We start from the raw sequence: 16,497 nt of genomic DNA on the forward strand, positions 1-16,497 counted from the left end.
TAGTTAACAATTATCAAAATAATTTTATTGTAAAATGGCATTATCCTTTCGGTTTTGGAGTGACACAGTAGCAGATGGCATGCCTCCTTGCTTAAGTTTAATTTAGCAAAATGCTGGACTAGATGAAAGCTTTTTCTTGTTCAATTGGGCTCTTCCTTACAGTCGTAAGATTCAGACTTTACAGATTGTGGATAAAATGGAGTGTTTCGGGAGGTGGCAAAGAGATATCTCTAAATTTGTCTGGCAGGGCAAAAAGCCCAGAATTAAGTTTAAAATATTAACTGATGCTAAAGAAAGAGGGGGGTTTGCCCTGCCAGACTTAAGGTTGTACTATGAATCAGCAGCTTTTTGCTGGCTGAAAGATTGGCTGCTTCTTGAAAACACTGATGTTTTAGACTTGGAAGGATTTAACAATGCTTTTGGATGGCATGCATATCTGTGGTATGACAAGGTTAAGATTCACAAGAATTTCAAGAACCATATTGTAAGGAAAGCAGTGTTTAATGTCTGGACAAAATATAAAGACTTATTAGAAAATAAGACCCCAAGGTGGTTATCACCTATGGAAGCTAAGGCTGTGAAAAGACCCAATATGGAGGTCAAATGGCCAAAGTATTGGGAAATATTAGAAAGAGATGGAGACAATTGGAGATTGCAGAGTTTGGAGAAACTAAAAGATAAAGTGCGAGATTGGTTACATTATGCTCAGATTAAAGAGGCTTTTAAATTGGATAAAAAGTTAGGATTCCAGGTGGAAAAATCGAAATTGGAAACAGAACTGTTAGAACCTAAGACTAAATTACTTTCAAGAATGTATAATTTGCTGCTGAGGTGGAATACACAGGATGAAATGGTTAAATCAGCTATGATAAAGTGGGCACAGGACATTGGGTATAATATCATGTTTGCTGACTGAGAAAAGTTATGGACCACCGGTATGAAGTTTACGGCATGTAATGCCTTGAAAGAAAATATTATGAAAATGATATATAGGTGGTACATGACCCCAGTCAAGCTAGCAAAAATATATCACCTGTCAGATAATAAGTGTTGGAAATGTAAGGAAACTGAAGGAACGTTCTTCCACCTCTGGTGGACTTGCCCCAGGGTTAAGGCCTTCTGGGAAATGATATATAACGAGCTGAAAAAGGTATTTAAGTATACCTTTCCTAAGAAACCAGAGGCCTTCCTTTTGGGCATTGTTGGCCAGAGGGTGTTAAAGAATGATAGAACATTATTTATGTATGCAACAACAGCAGCAAGGATAAAGGTAAAGGTAAAGGTACCCCTGCCCGTACGGGCCAGTCTTGACAGACTCTGGGGTTGTGCGCCCATCTCACTTAAGAGGCCAGGGGCCAGCGCTGTCCGGAGACACTTCCGGGTCACGTGGCCAGCGTGACATCGCTGCTCTGGCGAGCCAGAGCCGCACACGGAAACGCCGTTTACCTTCCCGCTGGTAAGCGGTCCCTATTTATCGCCAAATATTGGAAATCTCAAGATTTGCCCACGCTGGAAGAATGGCAGATACAACTGATGGACTACATGGAGCTAGCAGAAATGACCGGCAGAATCCGAGACCTGGGAAAGGAAGCAGTGGAAGAGGACTGGAAGAAATTTAAGGACTATTTACAAAAACACTGTAAACTATATGAGTGCTAAGAAGGATGAGAGATTTGAAAACAACAGGGCCCCATAAAGTTAGTTGAAAAGATTATGAGAAGGAGTGAATTTTATGAGAAAAATAAATTTTGAATAAATATTATGTTAAAACTAGATATCTAAGACCTAGATAAAAAATATTCAAAGTTAGGGACAAAACATTGGAAATATGTACAATAAGAATGGAAATAAGGTGATAAGTTGCTGGCCAAAGTTTTATAAATTTGGAACGCAGGAGCGCGAGATGTGAGGAAGTCCAAAGATGAAGAAAAGATGGGTATCACAAGATGTTAAATTTTATGTTTGCTTCTTTTATGTCTATTCTTTGTTTATTCTGTCTTTTCTCTACTGTATTAACAAAACTCTTAATAATTTATAAAAAAAAGAAAAAAAGAATGGACCTCTGGAACGAATTAAGTTCTTAACCCGAGGTACCACTGTGTATGTGTGTGTGTGTGTGTGTGTGTATGGTTTTGTGAGTGGTCCACTACGGATATTTCTGTGAAGGACAAATCTTGTTACGGGATTCCTACATTTACAAAAGTCTCAACAACAGCAAAAGAACAAAGGATTAGAAGAAAGCCATAGTTAACAATGATCAAAATAATTTTATTGTAAAATGGCATTATCTTTTCGGTTTTGGAGTGACACAGTAGCAGATGGCATGCCTCCTTGCTTAAGTTTAATTCAGCAAAATGCTGGACTAGATGAAAGCTTTTTCTTGTTCAATTGGGCTCTTCCTTACAGTCTTAAGATTCACCGTGGGGGGGGGGGAGAGAGAGAGAGAGTAGAAGGGACTGGGATCAGAAGAAGCACACCCAGTGACCCTCATTTCTCCCCTCCAACACAGCCCTACAATCGCTTCAGCAGTGAAAGCTCCGTCTCTTATTGCCAAAACGATCTGCCTCCCAACACTGGTCACACATTCCCTGGGGGCATGAGGGTGATGTACATGCTTAGCCCCCCCCCCCAGCCTCTGACATTGTGTGGGATTTAACAGGGGAGGGGGCAGAATTCCACCCCTGCCTGTTCTCCCCACCTCCACAAGAGCAGGGATTCTCGGTCCAGTATACCTGAAGGAGTGTCTCCACCTCCATTGTTCAGCCTGGACACTGAGGTCCAGCTCCGAGGGCCTTCTGGCTGTTCCCTCATTGCGAGAAGCCAAGTGACAGGGAACCAGGCAGAGGGCCTTCTCGGTAGTGGCACCCGCCCTGTGGAACGCCCTCCCACCAGATGTCAAAGAGAACAACAACTACCAGACTTTTAGAAGACATCTGAAGGCAGCCCTGTTTAGGGAAGCTTTTCATGTTTGATGCATTACTGTATTTTAATATTTTGTTGGAAGCCGCCCAGAGTGGTTGGGGAAGCCCAGCCAGATGGGCGGGGTATAAATCATCATCATCATCATCATCATCATCCATCAGGAGAGACCCTTTCCCAACCTGCCGTTACTGCACATCCATTTAGGCTGGGGAGGACTGCTAATGCCATAATAAAGGGTTTTCCCCAAAGTCACTAAATTTGACAATTTCCTATTCCATCTTGCGGGGTGGCGGGGGGGGACAAGACTATTGTGGCACTGCCCAGATGAATACATTCTTACAGCATAAGCTTTCGTAGACTAAAGTATGATGAAGTGGACTGTAAAGGTAAAGGTAAAGGTACCCCTGCCCGTACGGGCCAGTCTTGACAGACTCTGGGGTTGTGCGCCCATCTCACTTAAGAGGCCAGGGGCCAGCGCTGTCCGGAGACACTTCCGGGTCACGTGGCCAGCGTGACATCGCTGCTCTGGCAAGCCAGAGCCGCACACGGAAACGCCGTTTACCTTCCCGCTGGTAAGCGGTCCCTATTTATCTACTTGCACCCAGAGGTGCTTTCAAACTGCTAGGTTGGCAGGCGCTGGGACCGAGCAGTGGGAGCGCACCCCGCCGCAGGAATTCGAACCGCCGACCTTTCGATCGGCAAGCCCTAGGCGCTGAGGCTTTAACCCACAGCGCCACCTGCGTCCCGAAGTGGACTGTAGTCTGCAACAAAAGCTGTTGGTCCTCAGGGTTTTACCAAGGTGCTTTGTTAAAACTGGCAAGGCAATTTAAACCGGGATGCCTTTGCAATAGGCAAGGCAATTTAAACCGGGATGCCTTTTCAGTGGGTGCAACTCCACAGTGCCATCTTCTGACACAACTGTGTCATAACTTCATCAAGGAAGCAGAATGCCTTTTGAGAGAAAACCTAAGAGGCCCGGCTGGACCAGGCCAGTGGCCTGTATAGTCCGACACCGTCTTCTCGCTGTGGTCAGCTAGTAGCCCACGGGAAGCCTGCAAACAGGACATGAATGCTCTCCTCTCTCGCAATTTCCAGCAACTGGTTTTCAGAAGCATTATTGAGGCAGAGAATGGGCGTTGGTGGCTAGTAGCCATTGATATCCTCCATGACTTTGGTTCTTTTGTTAAAGCCACACAAAGTGGTGGCCGTCGCTGTTTCTCATGGCAGTGAATTCCATACCTATAGGGTGTGTTGGAAAGGGGCTTTATTTTGCCTGTCCTTAATCTTCCAGCATTCAGCCTCAACGGATGGCTTTATGCACTGGTATCCACTTTTTGTTGTTGTTTAGTCGTTTAGTCGTGTCCAACTCTTCATGACCCCCTGGACCAGAGCACGCCAGGCACTCCTGTCTTCCACTGCCTCCCGCAGTTTGGTCAAACTCATGCTGGTAGCTTCGAGAACACTGTCCAACCATCTCGTCCTCTGCTGTCCCCTTCTCCTTGGGCCCTCCATCTTTCCCAACATCAGAGTCTTTTCCAGGGAGTCTTCTCATGAGGTGGCCAAAGTATTGGAGCCTCAGCTTCAGGATCTGTCCTTCCAGTGAGCACTCAGGGCTGATTTCCTTCAGAATGGATAGGTTAGATCTTCTTGCAGTCCATGGGACTCTCAAGCGTCTCCTCCAGCACCAGAATTCAAAAGCATCAATTCTTCGGCAATCAGCCTTGATGGTCCAGTTCTCACTTCCATACATCACTACTGGAAAATCCATAGCTTTTATTATACGGGCCTTTAATGGCAAGGTGATGTCTCTGCTTATTAAGATGCTGTCTAGGTTTGTCATTGCTTTTCTCCCAAGAACCAGGCGTCTTTTAATTTCCTATCCTCTTTACCCATCCTTAATTTTTTATACCTCCATTACGTATACACACATTTTTTCCATACCACTAATAAACCCAGATCATAGAATCATAGAATGGTAGAATTGGAAGGGACCCCAGGGGTCATCTAGTCCAACCCCCACAATTCAAGAATCTCAGCTAAAGATATTGCAACTGTTCCTCATAGGAGAGTTGCTGCACGGCCCTTGTTCATTTTGCTTGCCATTTTCTGAACTTCTCCCGGCTCTGCAATATCCTGCAGTGTTCCAAATGCGGTCACGCCAAATGTTTGTATAATGGCATCGTGATATTGGCAGAGTCCCTCTTCCCCCTCCCCCCCCCAAAAAATCATTCCATGCTATTAGTTGAGGCACCTTCCTATGTTCTCCCTAAAAATAAAAATAAGTGACAGCCCTATGTATACGCATAACTGTAGCCTGACCCACTGAATGGTTTGGTGCCAACTGGAAGAAGGAAAAAAAGGCAAAGGGTGGATTTTCTTCACGCAGTAATGATGTATGATCACAGGTTAATCCTCTCTGCCTGAAGAGTGACCTGTTGGGCTAGAGCGAGAGAAAAGGAAATGAAGATAATTAGGGGTTGTCGGAGCTCGGGAGACACTCCAAATTAAGCCATCTGGCTGCCGTTCAAGGCAGGACGGAGCATGGAAGAGACTTTGCCCATGGCTATTGGGGCTCCCTGTTCCCCTAACATTAATGCGACTCCCCTACCTTCAGACAGCTATTTAAAGAGACAGCAGAAGGATAGGACACCTATCGCACATTACTTCTTACTGGGTTATATCATTATACCACCTCTCCAGCCGAAGGTCCCCGATTCAATTCTTAGCATGTCCCTCACCTGTAACCCTGGAGAACTGCTTCCAGTCAGTGTAGACAATACTGAGCTACATAGACCAGTGGTCTGACTCAGTGTAAGGCCGAAATCCAGCATCGCCTGAGCTCTTCAAGTGCAGCTTTCTCCCAACAGAAATGCAGCATGTTTGAGGACATTCGCAGGGAAATCAGAATGCTTGTTTACAAAGCTATTGTACTACCAACCTTACTGTATTCTTGTGGAACATGGACCACTTATAAACGCCATCTCCAACTCCTCAAAAGATTCCATCAACTGTATCTCCGAAATTTTTTTACACATCACTTGGGAAGACAGGCAAACTAATATCAGTGTACTGGAAGAAGCAAAGATCACCAGTGTGGAAGCAAGGATTCTTCAACATCAACTTTGCTGGACTGGTCATGTTGTGTGGATGCCTGATGATCGTCTTCCAAAGCAATTACTCTATTCCGAACTTAAAAATGGAAAGCGTAATGCTGGTGATCAACAAAAGAGGTTTAAAAACTGTCTCAAGGCAAATCTAAAAAAATGTAGTATAAACACTGGCAACTGGGAAACACTGGCCTGCGAGCGCTCCAGTTGGAGAACAGCCTTTACCAAAGGTGTCATGGGCTTTGAAGACACCCGAACTCAGGACGCAAGGGACAAATGTGCTAAGAGGAAGGCATGCTTAGCAAATCCACACTGTGATCAACTCCCACCAGGGAACCAATGTCCACACCGTGGAAGGACGTGTGGATCCAGAATTGGCTTCCACAGTCACTTATGGACTCATTGTTAAAACCGTGTTTATGGAAGACAATCTTACTCTGCTTTGAGGGATCGCCAAAGAAGAAGAGGAGCCTACTTATGATGGTCTTGGGGCAGTTACTCTACAGTCCCACTTCCAGTATTCATTGTGTCTGTAGCTGTTTTGGGGCTGGCATACAGACCCTCCAAGTGTCCCTATTTTCTAGGGACAGCCCTGGTTTTACAGAAGGCGTCCCAGTTTCTGATTTAATGCTGGAATATCCCATCCCTATTTTCATTGGAGAAATGTTGGAGGGTATGCAACTTACTGCTTTGTTTCCAATCAGTGCTATGGCCCATAGCTTCCTGCCAGAAGCCTGTAACTTTTTATTCCACAAATGTCCCATGTTTATTTAGTTTTGTGCTCTGCTTTTGTTTTGATATAGCGCAACAGTAGCCCTCCAGGTGGCAATAATGAACAGTAGTAACACTGGGGAAGCATCACAGAGCAACTAATGCCATAGAATGGTGTGTGGATGGTCCAGTTTAAATCTGCCACTGTTGCATCAGCGACACTTTGCAGAATACAACCATCCAGAAAAACACCACTCTGGAGGAGCCCATATACGGAGTCAGACAATTGTTCCATCTAACTCAGAATCGCCGGCACTGCCTGCCATGCAAGACTGGACTCTCACAAGTTTTTCTTGTGGATGGGAACCAAAAGAAGCCAGCTGTTAGTGGTGACGGCCCTGCCTCTATCATTCTGTATTGCAGTTTTCCCTAACCTGGTGCCTTCCAGATTTTTTGGGGCTACAACTCCCAACATCGCTAGCCAGCATACATAACAGCCAGGGGTGATGGGAACTACCATGAGAAGTCTGGAGCATGGCAACATGAATCATAGAATCATAGAATCCTAGAGTTGGAAGAGACCACAAGGGCCATCGAGTCCAACCCCCTGCCAAGCAGGAAACACCATCAGAGCACTCCTGACATATGGTTGTCAAGCCTCTGCTTAAAGACCTCCAAAGAAGGAGACTCCACCACACTCCTTGGCAGCAAATTCCACTGTCAAACAGCTCTTACTGTCAGGAAGTTCTTCCTAATGTTTAGGTGAAATCTTCTTTCTTGTAGTTTGGAACCATTGCTCCGTGTCCGCTTCTCTGGAGCAGCAGAAAACAACCTTTCTCCCTCCTCTATGTGACATCCTTTTATATATTTGAACATGGCTATCATATCACCCCTTAACCTCCTCTTCTCCAGGCTAAACATGCCCAGCTCCCTTAGCCGTTCCTCATAAGGCATCATTTCCAGGCCTTTGACCATTTTGGTTGCCCTCCTCTGGACACGTTCCAGTTTGTCCATGTCCTTCTTGAACTGTGGTGCCCAGAACTGGACACAGTACTCCAGGTGAGGTCTGACCAGAGCAGAATACAGTGGCACTATTACTTCCCTTGATCTAGATGCTATACTCCTATTGATGCAGCCCAGAATTGCATTGGCTTTTTTAGCTGCCGCGTCACACTGTTGGCTCATGAGAGCGGGGCCTTCTCTGCAGTGGCTCCCTGTCTGTGCAATGCTCTCCCCAGGGAAGTTCGCCTGGCGCCTTCATTATACACCTTTAGGCACCAGGCAAAAACGTTCCTCTTTTACCAGGCCTTTGGCTGATTGACATCCAATGCCCTTTTAAAATGGGGGACATTATTGGGTTGTTTTTGATTATGTATTTTGTGTTTTTATATTGTGATTTTATCTTATGAACCGTCCTGGGACCCGGGGATATAGGGCGGTATACAAATTTAATAATAATAATAATAATAATAATAATAATAATAATAATAATACTCATAAGCTGAGCAAAGGTTGACAAAGCCAACAATAGCCTGGGCCAGTCTTCCATAACCTGGGGTCCTCCGCCTGCTTTGGACTACAAATCCCACCTGCTCATGCTGGTCAGTGCCGATGGGAGTTGTAGTCTGGGCTGGGAGCATCCTAAGGTCCTAATGCTTTCCCTAATGTTAGGGGGCAAACTCTGGGGTGTGTGGGGAACCCCCGAAATACAGTGGTGCCCCGCAAGACGAACGCCTCGCAAGACGGAAAACCCGCTAGACGAAAGGGTTTTCCGTTTTGGAGGCGCTTCGCAAAACGAATTTCCCTATGGGCTTGCTTCGCAAGACGAAAATGTCTTGCGAGTTCCTGCGGGTTTTTTTCCTTTCCCCCCATTTTTCTAAGCCGCTAAGCCGCTTATCAGCTGATCCGCTAAGCCGCTAAAAGCCGCTAAACCGCTAATAGCGCTAATCCGCTAAGCCATCAATGGGCTTGCTTCGCAAGACGAAAAAACCGCTAGACGAAGAGACTTGCGGAACGGATTCTTTTCGTCTTGCGAGGCACCACTGTAACTCAGCGAGGACCGAGCATGCTTAGTGGAGGGGAAATGGAAAACCAGGTGGGAGAAGGAGTGGAAGAGCATCTTGCAAAAGGATGTGGCTGGCTGGCTAGGACACCAAGCTGGGTAACTCTGCCTTTGTTTTGCAGGTCACACCAGTTCATTAAGCTGCACCCAACACATGTCGATGCAGATCTTAAAGGAGTAGCAGGCCCATTGAAATGATCATTACTAACCTAGGTAGGTTTGTGAATTCCAGTGGGTCTACTCTGAATGGGATGAGCATAGCAGACAACCCATATGCCCATCAGGAAAATATATACATACACATTTTGTGATCAGGACTGTTGCAAATGTCGCAAGTTGCGGATGAGATGACAGGACAAACTGGCAGGGAGTGTGTGTGTGTGTGTGTGTGTGTGTGTGTGTGTGTCACCCGTCTCAATTCTCTCCAAAGCAGTTCTGTGAACTCCTAGCCCCGATGTGCCCCAAGGAAGTGGGTCTGCTTTTCTGACAGTGTATAGCTTCCTTTCAACCTCCAACAATGGAGTGGGGGCTGGGGGCTGGGAAGGTGGGCTTGTGAACCCATCACTCACAAGCTCAAGGGCTGCAGGGACTCTCACCCTTCGGAGCTGAGGTCTTTGTCCGAACAGAGACCCGTCAGAATCACTTCCTGACCTTTGAGCTGCATAAAGTATCTCGGCATTGATTTATGCAAGAAACTGAGAATGGGATGGGGTTGAGGTTGGGGTTGGGTGGGAGGGAGGGAGGGAGTAAGGGTTAAATGATGTCATCATTACTTCTTGTAAACTGAGTGGAGGCCAGAAATCTTTGCCCAGACCTATCAGCGTAGCAGTACAATAATGTTTTCTGCAAGCTTGCTTACACCAGCCAAAGAAGTCATCAGTGGGAAGGCATGGTTCAAGTATCATAAACCACAGCATGGCGATCTGCAGCAGGTTAGGCAGAGATGAAGCAGGTTGGAGGAGCATTGGAGCAAAATAGAAAAAGACAAATTTGCCTTCTCTTGAGGACTCTCTGCAACCAAAGAAACTTTGGAAAGCTGTTAAAGTGATTAGTAGTATTTTAGTGTTTTATTGGAAGCCGCCCAGAGTAGCTGGGGAAACCCAGCCAGATGGGCCGGGTATAAATAATAAATTATTATTATTATTATTATTATTATTATTATTATAGTGGAAGAAGCAGGGGAAACAGGTTAATTCTTTAATGCATCGATTCTATAAAACATATTATGCTGCGCTGTGTGAAATACGAGCAAGCCAGGGCTGAACTGATATTACCCTTGCTGGTACCTTTCCCGGGAAAATCAGAGGCTCACTATGTCAGGTTCCATTTTTATTTTTTTTTAATAATATTTATTCAAAATTTTAAAGGTTACAAAAAGAAAAAAGAGAAAAAAGAAAAATAAAAAAGACAGAAAAAATACAATCAGTTAAAAAAAAGAACAAATCGAACCTTTACATAGCTTTCTTTCCTTTACTTATTTCCTTGACCTCCTCACACCTCCCGTTTTTGTATTCTAATTCAAATTGTTATTTCAGCAAATCCTTCCAACCTTGTTTTTATCTTAATAATTTGTCTTAATATACTATAATTTTACATTCTCTCTTTCACCAACTCATTTTTACTTAATCCTTTATGTCATTTCTACTAAAACCACATAATTTTCTTTCCCAACATCTAACAATCCTTAATTTTGCAATATTTTTGAAGATAAACTTTAATTTTTTTTCCAATCTTCTTCCACCGACTCTTCTCCTTGGTCCCAGATTCTGCCAGTCATCTCAGCCAGTTCCATGTACTCCATCACCTTCATCTGCCATTCTTCCCGGGTGGGTAGATCTTGTGTCTTCCAATACTTTGCAATGAGTATTCTTCCTATTGGAAGACCAGACAAACGCTAGAACATTAGCAGTGGCGAAGTTTTCATCGGTGGTTGCAAGAACCAATGATCCCTAACTTTAAGTCTGAACAAAATGCTTGTTTAACCCGGAGGTAGGCTGTCTGAACTGTGCATTGCTTTGTAACGATTTGTTGGGTCTCTGGACCGTAATAAAGATTGATGGTGATGATTAATGAGGAAATTGATTTTATTGGGTTGTTGTGATATAGGAACGGTAGGAAGTTTCCTTATACTGAGTCATCAAATCATAGAATTATAGAGTTGGAAGGGCCCCGAGGGTCATCTAGTCCAACCCCCTCCAATGCAGGAATCTCAGCTAAAGAATCCATGACAGACAGCCATCCAACCTCTGCTTAGAAACCGCCAAGGAAGGACTGCTCCATCTAGCTTAGTATTGCCAACACTGACTGGCAACAGCCCTCCCAAGATTTCCACCAGGGGACATTCTCAGCTCTATATGGAGAGGCTGTGGATTGAACCTACGACCTTCAGCATACAAAGCAGTTACTCTACCACTGGTCCACAGCCCTTTCCCCGCGATGTAACGAGAACGCTCAACTATATAATGCTGGTTGGGGCAGATGGGAGTTGGCAATCCCAAACATCCAAAGACTTAGGGATGCAGGAGGCTGCGACATGCCCAAGGATTAAGACTTTCTGGGAGATGATCTATAATGAAATGAAAAAGGTATTTAAATATACCTTTCAGAAGAAACCAGAGGCCTTTCTCCTGGGCATGGTCGGCCAATTGGTGCCAAAGAAGGACAGAACTTTCTTTATGTATGCAACAACAGCAGCAAGAATACTCATCGCGAAGTATTGGAAGACACAAGATTTACCCACCCGGGAAGAATGGCAGATGAAAGTGATGGACTATATGGAACTGGCGGAAATGACTGGCAGAATCCGAGACCAAGGTGAAGAGTTGGTGGAAGAAGATTGGAAAAAATTCAAAGTTTATTTACAGAAACATTGTAAAATTAAAGAATGTTAGAAGGTTGTTGGAATGAAGTAATGTGGTTTTAGCAGAAATGATATAAAGGATTAGGTTAAAATTGATTTATTAATTGGTGAAAGACGAGAATTACAATATATTAAGATAAATTATTAGGATAAAAACAAAGCTGGAAAGGATTTGGTGAAACACCTAATTGAACTAGAATACAAAAAAGGGAGGTGTGAGGAGGTCAAGGAAATAAGCAAAGGAAAGAAAGCTATGTAAAGGTCTGATTTGTTTTTTTAATTGTTTGTGTGTATTTTTTATGTCTTTGTTATTTTTCTTTTTTATTGTTCTTTTTTGTAACTTTCAAAATCTGAATAAATATTATATATATATTTTAAAAAAATAGAAAAAAGGGATGCAGGAGGCTGCTTTCCAGTCAGTACACCTCTAGACCAGGGATGGGGAACTTTTGACCCTGCTGATATCACTGGACTCCAGCTGCCATCGGCCCCAGACAGCGTGGCCGACGGTCAGGGACTGTGAGTCGAGCAGCATCTGAAGAACACTGAGCTGGCTAACTCTCAATTGCAGAAGTCAATTCATTTCGCAACTACCCAAACTCTGAAATGATTGTGAACTACCCTGCTCTGAATAAATAAAAAATAAAAAAATTGTCCAGTAGCACTTTAGAGACCAACTAGGTTTGTTCTGGGTATAAGCTTTCATGTGCCTGAAGAAGTGTGCATGCACATGAAAGCTTATACAGTCATACCTCAGGTTAAAGACACTTCAGGTTGCGTTTTTCGGGTTACAGACCCACCGAAACCCGGAAGTACTGGAACGGGTTACTTCCAGGTTTCGGCAGTCACACATGTGCAGAAGTGCTAAATTGCGCTTTGCGCATGCGCAGAAGTGCCGAATCGCAACCCGCATGTGCACAATGCGCCACTGCGGGTTGCGAATGCTGCGGGTTGTGAACATGCATCCCGCACGGATCACGTTCACAACCCGAGCGTCCACTGTACCCAGAACAAATTTAGTTGGTATCTAAGGTGCTACTGGACAATTTTTTTAATTTTCTATTTATTTCGACTGCATCAGACCAACACGGCTACCTACCTGAATCTACCTGCTCTGGTTAGACTAGAAAGCAGAAATCGACACTGAGATTCCTGCATTGCAGGGATTGGGCTAGATGACCTTTGGGTTCCCTCCCAACTCTCCAGTTCTGTGATCTCAGCTCAGCCCTCATCGCCCAACTTCCAAAATGTGTGTGCTGCTTCCGTTTTTGCACTTTTACAAGGGCTGTGATTTCACAGTGGCTGTTTCTTTTCCCGCAGCTAAAGGCTCGGCTTCTCTTTCTCTCTCTGCCCAGGGGCTTATAACCCCCAGGCAGGGCCCATAAAGCTTGTTTCCCACTGGTGACCCCGCTACTTAACACATAGGTGAGAGGGATCCTCCCTTCACCCCGCTTTTGTTATGCAGGGTTAGAGTTTATTGAGCTATTGTTTGTCCTTCAAGAGGGTTTTTCCACCTCGCCCCCATTTCCTGTCTCAGGAAACTCAGGGCCCCAAACACACCCCGAGCGAAGCCAAAGAAATATGTTTTTAAGAGAGAAGCTCATTCCATGCATTTACAGCCCTGCAAGCATCCCCTTGTAAAGTAATTGGGCAGTTCGTTTTTTAAAAAATACATTCTCTTCCTCAAAAGTACATCCTAACTAAACTGCAGAAGGTACCCAAGACTGAGCAATGAAAATAAGTACCAATTTCATGGAGGCTCAAAAAGCAGGGCTATTTCTATCCATCCACCACCCTGCCCCAGTAAATATGCTGTTGTTGTTGTTTAGTTGTTTAGTCGTGTCCGACTCTTCGTGACCCCATGGACCAGAGCATGCCAGGCATTCCTGTCTTCCACTGCCTCCCGCAGTTTGGTCAAACTCATGCTGGTACCTTCGAGAACACTGTCCAGCCATCTCGTCCTCTGTCATCCCCTTCTCCTTGTGCCCTCCATCTTTCCCAACATCAGGGTCTTTTCCAGGGAGTCTTCTCTTCTCATGAGGTGGCCAAAGTATTGGAGCCTCAGCTTCAGGATCTGTCCTTCCAGTGAGCACTCAGGGCTGATTTCCTTCAGAATGGAGAGGTTTGATCTTCTTGCAGTCCATGGGACTCTCAAGAGTCTCCTCCAGCACCATAATTCAAAAGCACCAATTCTTCAGCGTTCAGCCTTCTTCATGGTCCAGCTCTCACTTCCATACATCACTACTGGGATAACCATAGCTTGAACTATACGGACCTTCCCAGTAAATATATCTTGTCCTTTTCAAGTTGTTCCCACCACCCACCTCACCTTTTCCCAGGCTCAGTGCCGAGTTGGGAAAAGTTAAGGGTTAACAGCTTCCCTGCAAAGAATCCTGATGATAACTGCAGTGCTGAGAGTTGTTATGAGACGCCTTACAGAGCTACACTTCCCAGCACCCTCAACAAACCACTTCCCACAATTCTTTGGGGAAATCCACGAGTGCCAAAGTGGCACGAGTGCTTCAAAATGCAGGGCGTGGCCAGGGCTCACAAGGAGGTTGCCAGTACAATCCTATACAAGTCTACTGAGCTCAATAGGATTTACTCCCAATTAAGCAGGTAATAGGGATGCGGGTGGCGCTGTGGGTTAAACCACAGAGCCTAGGACTTGCCAATCCGAAGGTCGGCGGTTCGAATCCCCGTGACTGGGTGAGCTCCCGTTGCTCGGTCCCTGCTACTGCCAACCTAGCAGTTCGAAAGCACCTCAAAGTAGATAAATAGGTACCGCTCTGGCGGGAAGGTAAACGGCGTTTCTGTGCGCTGCTGTGGTTCGCCAGAAGCAGCTTAGTCATGCTGGCCACATGACCTGGAAGCTGCACGCCGGCTCCTTCGGCCAATAAAGCGAGATGAGTGCTGCAACCCCAGAGTCGGTCACGAGTGGACCTAATGGTCAGGGGTCCCTTTACCTTTATCTTAAGCAGTTAAAGGGCAGCAGCCTCAATGTAGTTTGAAGTCACAACTTCCAACCTGGAAAATCTAACTCAGGGTTAGCCAATGTGGGGCCCCTCCAAAGTTAGTTGGTTTGCAACTCCCAGCATCTCTGACTGATTTCCACGCTGGCTGGGTCTGATGGGAGCTGCAGTCCACTACTACTCCTACGGGATGCGGGTGGCGCTGTGGTCTAAACCACAGAGCCTAGGACTTGCCGATTAGAAGGTCGGTGGTTCGAATCCCCGTGACGGGGTGAGCTCCGGTTGCTCGGTCCCTGCTCTTGCCAACCTAGCAGTTCGAAAGCACGTCAAAGTGCAAGTAGATAAATAGGTACTGCTCCGGCCGGAAGGTAAATGGCGTTTCTGTGCGCTGCTCTGGTTCACCAGAAGCGGCTTAGTCATGCTGGCCACATGACCCGGAAGCTGTCTGCGGACAAACACCGGCTCCCTCCCTCGTATAGAGCAAGATGAGCGCGCAACCCGTCGTCCACGACTGGACCTAACGGTCAGGGGTACCTTTACCTTTACCACAGAGATGGGGATATTTTTTGTGCCCAAGGACCACGTTTCCTTCTGAGCAGCCACACATACCAGTAACAGGCAGAACCAGAGGCAATAATGGCAGAGAAATGTTTTTCTTTTTACTTTTCTTCAGAAGGCTGCAATCTTCTTCTTTTTAAATCTAAGCTTCAAATACAGTGGTACCTCGGGTTACAGACGCTTCAGGTTACAGACTCTGCTAACCCAAAAATAGTACCTCGGGTTAAGAACTTTGCTTCAGGATGAGAACAGAAATCACGCGGTGGCAGTGGGAGGCCCCATTAGCTAAAGTGGTGCTTCAGGTTAAGAACAGTTTCAGGTTAAGAACGGACCTCCAGAGGTACCACTGTAATAACAAAGACAAAAAAACCTGAGCCTGCTTTGAGGCAAGTGTCCCGAAAAGTCTCCATCAAGACTAGCATGAGGTTCAGAACAGAATCATAGAGTTGGAAGAGACTGCGAAGCCCATCTAGTCCAAGCCCCACAGTGCAGGAACCAGAGCCCAAGGAAACATTCCAGCAAGGCAAAGACCCTCGAAGAGTGAAGCAGGCATTTGTGGGGTGTGCGGCCTAGAGAGATTTCCAAGGGCCAAAGAGGCCTGGCTGGACCCTGGCCTGAGATTGCTCCTCCCTGACTACTGCTCTCCACCAGCCACAGCGAGGGGGAAAGCAGTGTGGTGTAGTGGTTAAGAGCGATAGACTCGTAATCTGGTGAACCGGGTTCGCTTCCCCGCTCCTCCACCTGCAGCTGCTGGGTGACCTTGGGCTAGTCACGCTTCTCTGAAGTCTCTCAGCCCCACTCACCTCACAGAGTGTTTATTGTGGGGGAGGAAGTGAAAGGAGAATGTTAGCCGCTTTGAGACTCCTTAGGATAGTGATAAAGCAGGATATCAAATCCAAACTCTTCTTCTTCTTGCCCTGTGCCACGGCTCACCTGCCTGTGCAAGCGGCAATAGCGTGAGAGATCGCATGGCTACCCACTCGCTACCTGCAAAAGGCAGCGAGCAGCCGCCCCCTCCCTGCTTTTTTACATTTTCACTGCAACTCCAAAGGAGGAATATGAGACACTCGCAGGGAGACACACCCTGCTTACCACATCCTGGGTAGGTGAGCAAAGCTTAGTGGGGGACAGAGGTCATCTGGGACACAAAGCAACGGAATAAATTAATTTCACCTGGTAAAACGAGGTTTTGAGAAGCTGGAAAGAAGTCCGGGCGTTACACGCAACTGCCTTCCTCTCTCTTTAAAAAATGGTTTCATTCACTTTACAATACTTGGCAGAACATTATATAAACCTAAAAATACT

Source organism: Podarcis cretensis (assembly GCF_951804945.1).
Source record: "Podarcis cretensis genome assembly, chromosome: 12".
Classification (NCBI taxonomy): Eukaryota; Metazoa; Chordata; class Lepidosauria; order Squamata; family Lacertidae; genus Podarcis; species Podarcis cretensis.